This window comes from Pelodiscus sinensis, chromosome 2, assembly GCF_049634645.1.
Source record: "Pelodiscus sinensis isolate JC-2024 chromosome 2, ASM4963464v1, whole genome shotgun sequence".
NCBI classification, from domain to species: Eukaryota; Metazoa; Chordata; order Testudines; family Trionychidae; genus Pelodiscus; species Pelodiscus sinensis.
The window spans coordinates 20980838-20995995 of record NC_134712.1 but is presented as its reverse complement, the minus strand read 5'-3'; the positions used below and the strand labels follow the sequence as shown (position 1 = coordinate 20995995).

At 43.5% G+C, this 15158-nt stretch overlaps 1 long non-coding RNA gene across 3 annotated transcripts in view; it reads left to right on the top strand.

Annotated features, from left to right (window-relative positions):
• Positions 1-411: 411 nt before the first annotated feature.
• The window catches only part of LOC112543774 (uncharacterized), a 181503-nt gene continuing 166756 nt past the window's right edge, over positions 412-15158 (top strand). The window contains exons 1-2 of one of the 3 annotated variants that reach the window (XR_012901238.1): positions 412-929; positions 5742-5859. This is a non-coding gene — a long non-coding RNA (uncharacterized LOC112543774). The remainder of the gene's footprint in view (positions 930-5741; positions 5860-15158) is intronic. The other 2 variants (XR_012901236.1, XR_012901237.1) reach the window with 2 other exon arrangements.

Below are 15158 nucleotides of genomic sequence, written 5' to 3'. Positions count from 1 at the left end.
GGGCCCAGGCCCTCTCTCTTCATGGGGTCCCAACCAGTGTTCCCTACAAACTGTGCACTTGTGCAGCCGCTGAGGAGAGATTCAGATGCCATGCAGCTGATCAGCAGAGTGCCCACAGATAGATTTTGGGTCTACTGGTGGTGCAGATTTGCACATACCTCAGTGCACATGAAAACATTATTCTACATAGGAATGGAGTGTGGTCCTAGATGAATTTAAATCTCTACTTCAGAATCCCCACTGCCTACAGCAATGACTGCAGCCCTCTTGTGTCCTTGGTTATGGTTCTCCCTGCTTCTTAGGGTGTGCCTGAGTAGGAGACTCACAGCTGCTTCTCTAGGGAATGGCCTTTCTTCTCTCCTCACCCCTCCCCCCCCAGGAGACTGGAGCTCCCGATATACCAGGGGTCTCCAAACTTTTCTGCCCGAGGGCCGCATTAACTATCAAACAGCAGTTCGGGGGCCGACTACACACTTGAGGTCCAAATAAAAAACAATCAAAACATGGATGTTGTTTTTAATTATTTATTTAATATTATTTTATTCAGTTATTATTTAATAACACATTGATACACTACACATGAACACCTGTATTAGTGTGAATGGTGAAATTGTTTCCTGGATGCCAAAATAGAACCCAGCCCACTAGTGACCTCATGAGAGAGCTAGCCAATAGGATAAGAACGCACTGGCCAATAGGGAGCAATTGTCCACGCCAAGTCCCAACCCCTCTTGCTGTGAGGGACGCGCAGAGCCCGGGCTCGGCCGTCGGTCCGCAGGGCGTGTGGCCGTCCGTTGGCGGCTCCGATCCCCCGCAACCCCGGCCGGGGAGTCTCGCTGCCCAGGGCAAGGGCTGCGCGGGTCCAGAGTCCCTCCTCCGTCCCGCTGGCTCCTCCGGCTTCCCTCTCCTGGCTGCCTGCCCAAAAGAAAGTGAGTGCCGGCCGCCCCTGTCCTTCCGGCCCCTCCCCCTTTTGAGCCGGCACGCACGGGGCGTGCCGCTCACCCTGGCGTCCCTGCCCCTTCTCCTCCTGGGTCCTGCCGCCTTCCTCGCCTGCCGCGCCTGCGGCTGTGCGCCCTCGCTCCCCTCTCCGTGGGCTTTCCCCTGGGCTCCGCTGCGCTGCGCCGCTCGGCGCTTCTCCGGGGGAGGGGCTGTCAGTGTGGGGAGTTTCTTCCCCGCCCCAGCTCTGCGGCGCTGCGCCGCTCGGCGCTTCTCCAGGGGAGGGGCTGTTAGTGCGGGGAGTTTCTTCCCTGTCACAGTCTCCACGGGCCGGATGAGAGGGCCTCGCGGGCCGCATCCGGCCCGTGGGCCGTAGTTTGGAGACCCCTGCGATATACCAATGATCTCCTCAAGAGCATGCTCAGCAGTGCCTAAGGAGCTGTGCCTCCCAGGCCTTGAACTGCTCTTACCCTTCCCCAGGTTGGCTGTGTAAACTCTCTCACAGCCACCTAACTACAGCTCCCACAAGGCACTACAACAGCTCTGGCTGATACGGTTCAGTGTAAAACTGAGCCAAAGCAAATGTTTCAATTCTACCTTCTCTCCCTCAGTCTTCACGCTGGTCACTGCAGCTGCTTTGGATACTCAACAAAGAGTATGTGACGGCATCTTAAGTGTGGATTATTTGCATTCACCATGCATGCCAGAGAGCAAACCGAGGGGTTGTGTTTTAGCCATGAAATCAGTCCTAGAAATTAAAAGCTGAAATATAATTAGAGAAGTCACAGCTGTAAGAGCTGGAAGAGATCTATTAGGTACTTTGGCAGAAGGGTGGACTAACGTGGGCAGGGTTGGCTCTGTGCTTTACACACCTCATCTTGCTCAGTACAAGGCTAGCCTAGTACCAGGGAGAGATTGAGCCAAATCATGAGTTGTGAGTCTATCCTGGTTATTTGTGTCACTTTTTTGTATAAACCCTGTTCTGAATCAGCATTATTCACTACAGTATATTGTCTAGTACTTTATCAAATCCAGTTTTAAATGATGCAAATAGTCCCTTTTTAGTGCATAACTGTGGGTTTGTAGCGTGGCCATAGGAGATGTTGCTTGTCAGCCATGTAGGACAGAGAATGCAAGGAGACTGTAAATTCTGGGGGAGAAGAGACTGCATTTCTCTGTGTATACAGCATCTCGCACAACGATGCCCTAATCTCCAGGAATTGCTATAGTACAAGCACTGATTAATAAGAATGATAGGAAAGATCATTTGGCAATAGCAGAGGAATTGACCTTTACAAGACTGACGAAAATGTGTATCTTTGTCTTAGGCCAATGAGGGTTATCACTGTGACTAAAAAAAATAAAAATGGCAAAAAAAACCCAGCAGGACTGACATCAAGGCCTTTGATTTTACTAATCAAAGAATTTCATGGGGAACTTTATGATCAGTCAGTACTTGGTACTTAATGCAAATGGTTTGAGAATGACTTTACTGGAAAGATCTAAGCAGCAGCCATTGAGGGAAGCCTGCCAGGTATTAGGTAACTCAAGACTGCTTAGGAAATCAAAACAAAGTTACAGCTCCATTAGCTCAGTATAATGTTTTTGGAGGGAGAAGGGGTTGTGGTGAAGGGGCCCCAGACATCCAAGCACGGACTTTTTCCTGCCTCATCAATCCTGGCAGGGACACATGCTAAGTAGACTTTATTCCCCCAAAGCCCTAAAAATATAATCAAGTCAGTCTTTGTGGGGGTCCAAGAATTTTACCTACACTGTCATTCTGGGATACTTTTACCTCAGATAATTCCACGTGCTTCTTCTCTCTGGAAGCCGCACCCTCTTACCCCTGCAACTTTGGCAGGCAGTAGCTCCAACACTGGTCTCTGATGAGTCAGTAGGGGTATGAAGATTCAAAGCATGCTGATCATCCCTCAGTTCCCCCCCTTTTGTCCCTACTGAAGCTACAGTTCATCTCTGAGATACAGTCTCTCCACTGGTGCCAATGTAACACTTTCAAACTGCTGTGCACATGAAGCTTATAAATTAAAGGAAGGGAAGAATTTGCTATTGAGCATATAATGTCTGTCTCTCTCTGGCTCTCCATGGGAGCATTCTGCCAATTGTAGCTATGCTAGCTATAAAGAAGCAGAATCTATTAACTGTATTAAACATTCTTTTGGTGTCCTAAAGTAGGCTAACAAAACAGTGAAGAGTTTATCATTAAACCTATAGTATTACCTCTTACTATAGCGACTCTGTTCCATTGTTTTGATAAGTGATTATATTTATGTCTCTTCGTAGTCATACAGCGCAAAGCCACCCTTTAGAAAACACCATTTTGATTGCAAAAGACTGAAGAGATGTGAACCAAAAGACTTAGCTATAATTTAAAACAATAGTCTCTTCTGTTTTTTGTGGCAGATATTCTGAATGGACAGGGTGTGCGTATGTTTGAGTGCTGGTGTAGTGTTGGTATGGTTGCCAACGATTTCCTGCTGTGTTCAGTTTTGTTCTACTGAGATTGGACCACCAAATTATAACCCCAGTTTCTGAATTTTGGGAGAATGACAAGACTGGATTTGGATCCAAACTTTGTGGTTAAAGGCCTTCTCTGCAAAGAAGGCTCACTTTACCTCACAAATAGTACTGAGTCACAGTGGAGCTGTGCTGGTTTACATTAAGGATCTGGCCCACAGCACAGACATCTCATTTGCACAAGATACACCTCACTTTGCTGTTGCTATTACTCAGTTTTGGAGTTGATATGGCCCAGCCTCCTATTGCCTTACAGCCATAAAGTTTCCTCTAATTCTACAAGTTGGAGAAAGTTTGTTAGGTCTGGCAGCAGCAGGAAGCTGTTGTTAAACTCGATTCTGTTTTTTTGTGTGTAACACATCTTGCAAGCTGCCTAACCCAGCTATTCAGCCCCTATATGCCTATTAGCCGTTCTTCAGAGAACACAGGCAGTTGAATATGTGAAGAAACGGGAGCAATCATCAAGTAAGCAGCTTTCTCCAAACTAGTTAGGAATCAGCTGCACTTCTCCCTGAAACATCTGAACATGAATTTGATGTTTCTGTATTGATTCTATTGAACCATTTGATTGGGGTTATTATTATTTAAATAGGGGTAGTACAATGATCTAAATCTAGGCACTCTTAGAACATGTGAGACATAGTCTATGACCCAAAGAGCAATTCTGAGCCAGTATCCATTCATTGACAAGAAGCAGGCATATTGACACAGGGCATAAGGCTGTGTCCAAGGCAGGATGATGTGTGGGCAGGATGATGTGTCCAGACATATTCTGATCAGATCATTTGTGCAGTTCCAGGAGTGTCATCAGTCTGCTGTGTAAAACTGTCCCACACACTGATCAACAGAACTGGGGATTATTACTGCTGCTTTGAAACAAAAGTTACTCATTGTGTCTTTTGGGAAAACTGGGTGAAGTTTGTGCCTGTGCTGAAGTCCTACAAAAGACCAAGATGTAACTTAAGCACTCAAATTAGGACCTCAGTGGTTCTTAAGCTTCTTGCTGATCCTTTGCAAAGAGGTCTATATTGCAGCAAAAATGAACAGTAGTTTTGACTGGTGATCCAGGTCATTCTATGTTCATATAAATATACTGTTAAACCAAATTCTGATTGGGTCACATTCTGTTCTTACTTTTGCCTATAACAGATCAGAAGTAACTCCAGTAAAGTTGTTTGAGTTTCTCCACACCACTGGGGACAGAACCTGTCCTACTGATTTTATAATTTTAGGTCTGGCCAAAACCATTTATTGTGTTTTGTGAAAAAAAAAATTGAGGTGTCAATATTTGTTTTGTTGGTGTGTGGAAGATTTTTCACCTAAAAGAAAGGAAGGAGGAAAGAAAGAGGCTATCCCCAGAATAAAAGGATACTCATCTGCAGGACTCATAAAAGGGACATGAGCCTTGGTCTCGCACCACCTAGATGAATGCTCTAACCATCAGGCTATACAGTCAGTTGTGCTTGTGTGCTCACTCATCCAACAAATATTTTATTATTTATACAAAATGAAGCAGCTCCAATGAGAGTGAGACCCTGACTCCTGAGAGTTATGGACCCGTCTTTTATATTTCCGGTGAGTGTCCTAAACACCAAACTACAGGCTGTTTCAGGGTCGTCTTCTCTTTCTCTTGCTAAAAAGTCCATCTTGGACCTTAGTAACCTTCCCAGTGAAATTTTCATCAATATGGATATTTTTCTGTAATTTTTTTTCTTTGCTTGTTTTTACCAAACAGAATTTTTCAATCAAAACAAGTTTTTTGATCAGCACTATTTGTATGTACTGTGACCATTAAAATAGCAACATCCACCATATTGTGGTACTTGACATTATTATGGTATTTGCAGTATTTCCTCTTCTATATAAGAAACTACAAATGGCAGAGTAAAGTCAAGTACCATAGCAAAGTAGTTCTTGACACTAAGCATAAATGATTAGTAAAAAGATATGGTGGGTGAGGTAATTATGTTTTATTGGATCAATCTCTGCTGGTTGAAAGACAAGCTTTCCAGATGACACAGAACTCTCCTTTAGGACCTCACCCAGTTGGTCTCTAGCATCTTGGGACTAGCACAGCTATAACAACACTGCAAACGTAAGTGATTCTTGACTCTTGAGACATTTAACTGCCAAAGAGTAAGTACATAAGTAAGTTCATGAGGCTAAATGGGGACAGTAGTGAGTTATCAGTATGGGACATATTTTATAATCTTTCCAGTTCAGCATATGTACTTAGGAAGTTGAGAGGGCTATTCCTTTCTGCCTTACAGGGCAGCAGCTGGACCCATTGAGTGCCATTGTGAGCATCCGTGTGGACTGAAGTAGCTCTCACAAATCTCCACAGCTGAAGAAAGAAGGCATTTTCCCAGCCCACTGAGAAACTGAAAGGCAAGAAGTAATAGGAGATTCTGGTTAGATAATAGGGAAAACTTTCTAACTTTAATAGTAGTTAAGCTCTGGAACAGGCTTCCAAGGGAGGTCATGGAGTCCCCATCATTGGGAGCTTTTAAAAACAAATTGAGCAAACACCGGTCAGGGTTGGTCTAGATTTACTGGGCCTTGCCGCAGAGCAGGAAGGCTGGATATGATGACTTCTTGAGGACTCTCCCAAGCCCTACATTTCTCTGATTCTATGACTCTTGCTAAGGGCTCTGGAAGGAGCAGTCTGGCGTAAGGAGGTTTCCCATGGATGTGTCATTGTGAGAATGGGCCACTGTTATTTGCCCAGAACAAGAAGAATCCTGTGTCCTCAGGAAGGTTTTCAAGGCTGATGTTTATTTGGAGGGATCATAGTGGGGTAACAGGCATATATGGAAAACTAGCCTGGTCTGAACAGCAAGCTGAGAGAAAGTTTCTCTTGAGCAGGGGATAGTGCCAGATCTTCTTACCACTTCTCTTGTGCCCTATTTTGAGGGCTTAAGTAGATCATAAGTGCTGAATAGATCTTGCGCTGACCCCCTGTGCATGGTAACTTTCACAAACTGCAGCTGTCAGGCAATGTATTACATAATGTGAGCCTAGCATGGGTGACTTAATTCGGCTTTGAATCTGCTGCTGTAATGACATCAGAAAGGAGAAGAATCTGCGGCAGAGTGGTCTGTTATGTTTCCTCATAGGCACTCGAAGGTTTTGCGTGTCCCTAGAAGCTGATGATATTGTCAGTTGTTTAATTCCTGCCTGACCTCTTTATTTTGCTTGAGGTTAATGGTTGCTATGTGGGGGCCTTTACACCATGCATGGTTGCTACAGCAGCAGCAGCAGTCACCTGATTTAAAAATGTACAAATATGTGCATGTCTTCACTTGACACTCTACAGTGGCACAGCTGCCAGGACCCTACCTGCGTGGATAGCAGGGGTTTTCCTGTCAGCACTGTAGTCCATTACCCCAAGAAGCAGTAGCTAGGTCAAGGAAGGAATTATTTTTTTGACTTAGTGCTGGCTACTTATGGGGTTAGCTCAGCTTAATTCCATCTCTCAAGAGTGTGGATTTTTCACACCCCTGAGCCCTGTAGCTAGGTTAACTTAATAGTTTTGTGTAGACAAGCACTAAGTGAATAGTCAGACTGCTCGCTAAGAATGCTCTTGGCTCCTGCTCCTTACTTAGCATGATGTCATGTATAATGGTAATTTTTTCCAATTGACCTGTATGTGGTATGGCATGATGAAGCTGGTGACAGCATTTATAGCATAATATAAAAGGCACACACAAGAGCCAGGAATGGGGAAATGTTTGATATAAAGTCAGATGTTGTAAGATTAAACATTTGAAATGTCAGGCCTAACCCTGCAGTCCTTGGTCAAGCAAAACTCTCTGTACCGTTAGTGGGCGTTTTAGCTGGGAAAAGGCTGCAGGATTGGGACCTATCATCAGATTTCTGTAGGTTGGAATTCAAATAAAATGGTTTATATTTATAAATGAAAAGCTTTCTCTATTGTAGAAGTGAACACGTCCTCTCGGATGTTTGACATTTCCAGACAAATCCCACTCTGACATTTCTTGCTTATACAGAATGGATTATAGCTAGTCCCAGGCCAGTTTCCCTGTGGGAATGGAATAATTTACCATTACATTGTTAAATTCTGCAAGATCAAACCATCAGAGAGACCTTTTCTACAGGCACCTCCAAAAGGTTGATAGGTAATTGCACAAGCAGATAGGCATACAGTCATAGAAATCAGAAAGGAAAAAGTTTCCTTAAATCATCATGTACAAACCCATAGGGTACGTCCAGACTGGCATGATTTTCCGCAAATGCTTTTAACGGAAAAGTTTTTCCGTTAAAAGCATTTGTAGAAAAGAGCATCTAGATTGGCACAGATGCTTTTGCGCAAAAACACTTTTTACGGAAAAGTGTCCGTGCTAATCTAGACGCGGTTTTGCACAAGAAAGCCCCAATCACCATTTTTGCCATTGGGGCTTTTTTGCGCAAAACGGTTCTCAGCTGTCTACACTGGCCTTGCGCAAAAGCATTTGCGCATGAGGGCTTTTTCCCAAAGGGGAGAGTCATTGTATTTGCGGAAGAACACTAACAATCTTACATTAGATTGTGAGTGTTCTTGCGCAAATTCAAAGTGGCCAGTGTAGACAGCTGGCACTGAAAAAAATTGCAACTAGTTTAAAAAAAATCAGTCACATGGGAAAATGTTTATTGTTCCTTAATTCAGCCAAGCTAGAAAAGAAAAGCAATGATTAAGAATGGACCTCAAGCAGTTAAATCCCATTCTAGCAATGCACTGATGTACATGCTTAACTTTAAGCAGGTGACTAGCTGCACTGAAGTAATTCAGGCTATCTTTGCTCAAATTTAAGCATGTGCTTAAATGCATTGCGTGATCGGGACATACACAAGTATGACACTCTTCACATTATATTAGTATTCTGTTTATCATCTGGCACAAGTATGAGCAATTTGCACCGTACTTTAATATACATATAGTAATATGATTGTATCATTCTCTCTTGTGATGAAGCAATAACTGATGATACAATTATTAATCTGCAGTAGGAAATGTGTGCTCCAGGCTTTCCAAGCAGAGTGGGCAGGTATCTTATGAGATATTTGTCAGAAAATGCAGTTTTGTCTAAACTGTAACTTTCATAGAAATACTGCTTTTGACAAAGCTTTTACTGTGAGTTTCCAGGATGGCATTGCAATTGAGAGAGACACTAAGAATACTTGGTGGCCCAGGAGTTAGGGCAGATAGTACATGGGGGAGGCCCAAGTTCAAGTCCTTTCTCTGCCTGCTTCAGTGCAGAGACTTGAATCTAGGTCTCCCATGTCCCAGGTGAGTGCTGACACCACTGGGCTGGTAGCTATTCCAGGCAAGTTAAAGGGGCCAGCAGGGGGCATTCTGTAGGGGAGGTGCAAACGCTCCCAGCCAGGCTACGGGGAGATGCTGGCAGCAGCCCCTATTTGGCTATAGTGGCCTGGCCTCAGCCCCACTCCTTCCATGGTGAGGGGAGAGGGTGAAAATCAGCCTTTGTACGGCTGTGGCATCCCAGCCCCAATACTGGGGCAGACCCTGTGGTCTACCACAGGATGGGATGGCGGTGGCTCCATCTGTCCACGGTAGCCTGGCCCCAGCCCCACTCCTGTCATGGTGGGGATAGGAGGGAAGGTGGAATCAGCCACAGCGATCCTAGCATGGCCCTAGTCCAGTAGCGACAGTCCCAATCCAGGCCCAGCCCCTTCTCCAGCGATGGTGGCCCTGCTGCCGCAGCTGGGTCCCAGCCAAGTAAGTTAACCCAGCCCTGGGACCCCCCACACACTCTTCCCCCATGCTTCTAGTCCCTTCCCTGCCTCTTGCACCACCCACCCCTTCCCTCTGTCCTGAGCCTTCCACTCCACAGGAGAGCAGGTTGTGATAAGACAGTACCTGTTAGAATTTTAAGTTATTTTCACTTCTTGTTTCTTTCTGGTTTTTTTTTATGAAAAATTTTGAAAGCTGTCATTTGTGTCATTTGCTACACCTAGGAACAAAAACGAGGCTCAAAACTTTGAAATATTTTACAAAATTAAATTCTTGTTTTCTGGGCCAGCAGTGCTTTGCAATCAACAGTACATGCTTCCTGGGAACAGAGTCATTTGGGAACACTGTTTGGAGCACAGTTGTCACACAAAATTCACCGGCTGAGCTTTGACAAATAGCTAATTGCCTGAAAAGTGGTCCACCAGCAATATGGGATTTCTACTCTTTAATTTTTAACAATCTTTGTAATAGCTCTACTAAAAGAATTCAGGAGGTATGGGCAGGGGAGCTGAGACATTGCTGAATATGGAACACACACAAACCAAAAACCCAGGCAAAAAGGAAATGTCCATTTAATTGATGTGTTGTCTTGGGAGTGCTTTGTAATGTGGCAAACGAAAATTACTAAACAGTGAGTGCAGCAGACGAAGGTCTTTTTTTGTTTTCCTTCCCACCCTCTGCTCTCACACCCATCTCACTGGTGCCCTATGGAGGATGAGTCGAAGCTTCCAGTCATCAACATGATATCCAGATGCCAAATCCCCAATAAGGAATACTGCATCCAGACTGCATGCATTGCCAAGAGAAAACCTCCCATATCAGTTCTGCAATCAAGCCTAAGTCATAGCTTTGTGACAGAAAGGCTGCTCTATAATAACTCATGAATGGTGTATGTGATCTGGCAATTAGGATGTTTATTGTATTAATGTATTGATTTTTAATGGATACAAAAATCGAGGAAGAACAGCTCTTGTACAAAAGGGGTTTTTTGCACAAAAAGGAGCCATCTACACAATGCTTTATTGCGCAGAAACCTCTTGTGCAAATGGGATCCGAGGAGGAAATGCAAATGAGAGTGCGACATATGCAAATAAGTACTCCATTTGCATTTCCTCTTGCGGAAGAGGCTCGTAGTGTAGACATAGCATAAATGTTTTGTTCCTACTAAAAAATACTTTGGTTTTAAGAAGGCTGCTTTGCCACTGGGCTCAGACTTCCAAAGAGAAGCAATGAAGCTGTCTGACCTCAGTCAGACCTGCTGGGTGAGAGCAACCGGCACACAGGTGTTAAAGCCCAAGGCTTGGAATTCTGCTTTAGGAAAGCTAACGGCACAAGGGCGAAAACTGAGGGGATAGCTCAGAGAAACCAGTATGGAACAGAAGTGCAGCTAGCCCTGTAACTGTGTTGGATTGGTGGCAAGCTGTTTCAAAGATTGTCATTTAATTTTTCTAGCCATCCACTTTTCTCAGTTGAATCATACAGTTCGAGTCTGCTTAAGGATGACATAAATGTTTCCCTAAAATTAAAAGTGAGTAAGAAATAATCAAGCCTTACCAGCCTTGCTTATGAGTGACCCTTTTTTCTTACAAGGAGTTAAACAGAGGTGGTAAACAATTAATTCCACATATAAATGTGTCCAAGCATCTCAAGTCTTAATCCTTCCTAGAGTCAAAAAACCCCAAAACTTTATTTGATAGTTTCCAACACTAATATTCATGGCATCTGTCTAACAAAGCAGCACCTGTATGGCCCATGGTTATACATGTATCTGTGATACTTCCAAATGATTGGTGCACAACAAGTTTTATCTAGTCCATCGGTGTACATAATGTATGACCCTCAAAAGAGAAAAGAGGATGTTATAGATCTGGGTCTGGGTAAGAGGAACTATATTGTGCATACTAATATCGAACGAATAGGTTAAGACATTGAAACAGCAGTAAATCTCTGTTGTCAAAAGCTATAGTTTGGTGCGCGCATGTGTGTATGTATGATTTTCTAATGCAGGGGTGGGGAACCTCAAACCTAGGGGCCAGATGTAGCCCCCGGCTTTCTTGGCTCCGGCCCCTGAGGCTCATGGCCCCCCTCCAGCATTGGGGAACCCATGCTGGTACTCCAGCCTCCCCCACCACTACAGGTCTGGAGCACAATAAATCTACTAGGCTGGCCCCCCAGGCTCTGGCGTGCAAGGGGAATGTGGGGAGTGTCTTTCTCCTCAGTTGGGGGCCACTTCAGTGAGGGTTTGGTTTTTGGTTTTGCCTCTCACTTGTGTATGGCCCCCAACTGATTTTTCTTTGGGTTAGTGGCCCCCGTCCTAAAAAAGGTTCCCCACCCCTGTTCTAATGCCAGACTTGATCAGTGTGCAATCATACCTGCATGAGAGAGATTAATACCTTGTTCTCTGGTGGCTAAACACAATTACTCTACACAAATGGCAAATTGCTATCAGCATTCAGATGCTAGTTGGAGCTTAGCTACTATTCTTATGGTGACATTGAGATTGTGATTGATAGATATTAGTATCTTGAAAGTGTGTGCAGGAGAGGAAGTTTGAGTGATTGAGCATATCACACTCTAGTCTAGTGGTTGTAGCCTACAGAGGCAATATGCAGTTTGTCAGACAAGTGATATTGTTAATAATACTTAATGCACCTCACAAAGGAGTTGTGCCTGATTATGCACTTTCAGGATTAACCTTTTATATATTTTGTTATGTTCAGCTACATAGACTTTATTATTTTTGGAGAGATCTGTGGTTTGGAAATCCTACACTCATTTGAAAAAACATATTAACAATTTATCTTATAGCTCAGTCTTAAAAATGGCAAGTCATCAAAACATTTTCTTTAAAACAGGAAACAAAAACTTATTTTAAAAAACATCCTCATAGAATACCATCACATCAAATTATCTTGCATAAAGCTTTCCCCCCTCTTCTTTGAAGAATGCATTTCTATTACATGTACGACAGATGTTGTGAATTAGGGTGATGTGTCAATTCAAAAAGAGTCGTAAAGAATAAAGCAACTGGTCTGGATTTATAGCTAGAGATTATTCAGACAGAGAGCCAGACCAATAGACTAGAGAGGCAGCCAAAACCAATTGACATTTCTTTCTTTCTTTCTTTCTTTCTTTCTTTCTTTCTTTCTTTCTTTCTTTCTTTCTTTCTTTCTTTCTTTCTTTCTTTCTTTCTTTCTTTCTTTCTTTCTTTCTTTCTTTCTTTCTTTCTTTCTTTCTTGTCTCCCTCTCCCTTCCTCCTGCCCTAGAGCTGCTGTGGTGGGGTCAGGCACCTTTCTCCCAGCCCAAGCCTCAGAGCTGCTGCATAGGAGTATGCCCCCCAACCCTCTCTCCCCACTGCAGCCTGCACCCCAAACTCCGCAGTCCTGGCTCCACTGCAGAGTCCCTCAAGCCCAGCTGGAGCTCATGCAGCTGCCTTCCCATATGCACACCACAACCCTCTGCTTCAGCCCTAAGCCGCACCCCCATACTCCAAAGCCCTTGGCCCCACCCTCACCACACATCACCTCTATATTGGTGCACATAACAGAATTAATGGATGGAAAAAATTAGAGGGAACACTGATTTTGCCATCTTTCTACACTGCTGCTGGCAGGGTGCTGCCTTCAGAGCTGGGCACTCAGCCAACAGCCACCATTTTCCAGCCACCCAGCTCTGAAGGCAGTGCAGAAGTAAGGGAGGCCATACCAATATTCCCCTCCCCCCAGTAACCCAGTGATCCCCCTGCAACTGCCTTTTGGATCAAGACCTCTGATTAGAGAAACACTGTTCTCCTCCATGAAATGTGTATAGCATAGGGTAAAAGCTCACAAAAGACCAGATTCCATGAGGACGGAGAGACCAGATGTCAGTTTTACGTTTCACAGATTTACATTTTTCATGACTGCGACCTGGGTGGGGCTCTAATGCGCTATAGCAGCCAAAGCACTTTGCTAGGGTCTGTGCTAGGGCTTTTTGCAATAGAGAAATATCTTTTAAAAAAATCACCCTGACCAATATTCCTTTACTGTCAAAAGTTAAGTGTAGACCTAACCAAAGTAAGGCAAAAATCGCATCTGTAGTTACAAGAACTGTGTAACATTTTAAAGGAGGCTCTGGTCAATCTCTGTAAATATATAGGGAAAATAGGCCAGATTCTTTGGTGGTGTAGTGTTTTTACTCTGTGCTTGACTTTGATGTTTGTCGGCACTATAAAGTAATAAATACCAGAGCAGGCGGAAAAATGTTACCAAAAAAAAAGAGTCACATTGTTGCAATTTCACCCTTCCCCCCTCATTTTTCAGCATGCTCTAATAATTGCTTTAAAATACATGTGCTATGTTTATTAATTATAAAAAGTATATCCAGGTTCTAGGTTTACAGGTTCTCTCCAGTTGAATTTTTCATTCAAGTGGATTCAGAATGCAAAAAAAAAAAAAAAATCTGATAAATGTTGACTATTCATTTCTGAAATATTGACTTTGTTTAACCCATTATTGTACTTGTCCCTAAAATGAAATTGCCGATTATTGAATCTTATTTTCCTTTCTGGGCTTTATTGGTTGGCAGCCAGGAAGAACAGGTGTACTTTGGAGAAGCCAGAAATCACAATCTCCGAGGTTGTATCCTTTCCCTTAAATAGATATGAAAATGGAAATACAGTATAGAAAAGCAATATTGTGGCCATATTCCTATGTAACAAGTCTAACAGTGTGTAGATAAGACCCTGGTGATTTGCAGAATCACTATTTGTGGGTCTCCTGTTTTGGCCTGGGGGGTGGCAGGGACTGGGAGGAGCTCCCAGCCCTTGCAGTGAATTCCCCGCAGCTGCCCAGAGCCGCAGTGAATTCCATGCAACTCCTGGCACCTGTGGTGAGTTCCCCGTGGCTCCCAGCCCCCACGGTGAGTTTGGAGGCTGCAGGGAGCTCACCATTGGGGCTGGGAGCCATGGCTCCCAATATTCATTAATTTTACCATTTGCAGTAGATGTGGTGGATGCATAGCTTATTTCGAGCTATGGATGCAGTGTAGACGCACCCTTCATGTTTTTCACATCAATGAAAGGTCCAGTTTGTTTCTGTCCAAACCCCTTTGCCTACTTTAGCTTTAGAACTATAGTTTTGTATTAAATGAGATCTATGTTTGAAAAGGATGTGAGACTTGCCGTATGATTGGCCTACAGGTACAGGAGACAAGTAGTTTTGGAAACAACTAAACTGATGGTTTTTCTTTTTTGATTTTGCTTCTCCCGGGAGACATTTTAACAGCTAGTAAACCAGAATCTTGGTACAAGTGGAGACAAAGGTCTTAGAAAAAGAGAACATGCACAAGGAGATGGGGTTTGCTAGCAAGTATTATGACCATTTGTCATTTACCACAAAATACTGCAGCCAACCATATTCCATTTCCCATTTCATAAAAATGATCTGGTAATCAGTACTGTGAAAATGTTTAAAGGAATTGTGTTGTGTCAAATTTAAAAAATACTTAATTCTTATCTTTTTGCTATGAAAAACATGAGGTGTGACTAATCCTGGAAACTATGTCGTCATTCATAGTTCTCAAATTCTCAACAGTTTAAATCAGGGATCTGCATGCACTTCGTTTTTAATTTGGGCTGAGACTCAGAAATCAGTGAATCTTTCTGATTTATGCTGAGTGATTTACTGACATGACCCCATGTTTGCCACTTTGATCATTCAATCAGATAAGCTTTTGTGTCTGAAATGTCTACTTTTTGCTCTTAAAAGCTTTGTCATATTCTATCTAATGTCCCAATCCTACCACTCCTACTCACACTGAGTAATTCAGTTAACGACAGAAAAAGGCTGAACTTTATGTTAGATTGCTTATCCTATAAGGCTGTGTCTAGACTACATGCCTCTGTCGGCAAAGGCATGTAGATTATGGTTGTAGGCAAAGGGAAATGAAGCCGCGA